Here is a 1306-nt window from a genome sequence, read left to right on the forward strand (position 1 = left end):
GGGCGCGGCCACGGCGGTGGCGGGGCGGGCGCGACCACGGCCACGACGAGGCGGAGCGCGCCCACTGCCACGGGCGGCACGGCCACGACGAGGCGGAGCGCGTCCACGGCCACGGCGGGGCGAGCTAGGTACGGGCGCGCATGGTTATTTTTGGGCGCCTCTTGGAGTTGCTACTGTTGCTTGCTGGGCTGTATATTTTTGGGCATCTGCTGGAGATACTTGGTCGTCCGGCGCGCTAAAACGCTATTTTGACGTTGTAAAAGAAATTTAGCGTGCGGCTAGGTAGGGCGTCTGTTGGAGATGCCACTGGTAGAAAAAGAGGCTTCCGTCCAGCCCCATTAGTCGCGAAACTGTAGGAACCGCGACTAATGAAGTCTTTAGTCGCGGTTCGGCAGACGAACCGCGACCAAAGGCCTGGGCCCAGGGCGCTCGGTGGCCAGCTGGTGCACGTGAGGGGCTTTAGTCGCGGTTGGCCAGGCCAACCGCGACTAAAGGTGCGCAAAGGCCTTTAGTCGCGGTTGGCCAGGCCAACCGCGACTAAATCTCCTCCCCTATATATACCAGTTCAGCACGCTCACTTAGCCATTTGGTGCCACTTCTCTTCACAAGCTTCACAAGGGGGTGTAGGTTTGCTTTTGGTTCCTCTTATGCACACAAGGTGTTTGATGAAATGCCCTAAGAGGGTGAAACAAACATGATATGAAGTGTTGGAGCCACACTTGAGGTTCCTCATTTATTTTTTCCTCCTCGATCGCGGTTAGCAACTTGAACCTTTCATGCATGTGTGTCATTGATAAAATATGCATGTGTGCAGTTCATTGTTTAATTTATATTGTTTGTAGCTAGTTAGTTTAACAAATGCATGATGGTTAATTATATATTTTATATTATAATAATGCAGATGAATCGGCAATGGATGTACGGTAACCGACTCTCCGGCGAGTTCACTACGGGTTTGAAAGATTTCCTCGTAGTGGCTAATGCGAACAAGCAGGGGGGTTTTGTTATCTGTCCATGTGTTATCTGTAAGAATCAGAAGGGTTACTCTTCCTCAAGAGATGTTCACATGCATCTGCTTCGGCACGGTTTCATGCCAAGCTATAATTGTTGGACCAAGCATGAAGAAAGAGGGGTTATAATGGAAGAAGATGAAGAAGGGGATGATTTCATCGATGAAAGCTATCTTGCTCATTTCGGTGATACTTTCATGGAGGATGCTGAAGGTGAAGGGGAAGGTGAAGAAGAGGCACGTGATGATCCCGTTGATGATCTTGGTCGGACCATTGCTGATGCACGGAGACGCTGC

The sequence above is a fragment of the Triticum dicoccoides genome, chromosome 6B (assembly GCF_002162155.2).
Source record: "Triticum dicoccoides isolate Atlit2015 ecotype Zavitan chromosome 6B, WEW_v2.0, whole genome shotgun sequence".
In the NCBI taxonomy this organism is placed as follows: domain Eukaryota; kingdom Viridiplantae; phylum Streptophyta; class Magnoliopsida; order Poales; family Poaceae; genus Triticum; species Triticum dicoccoides.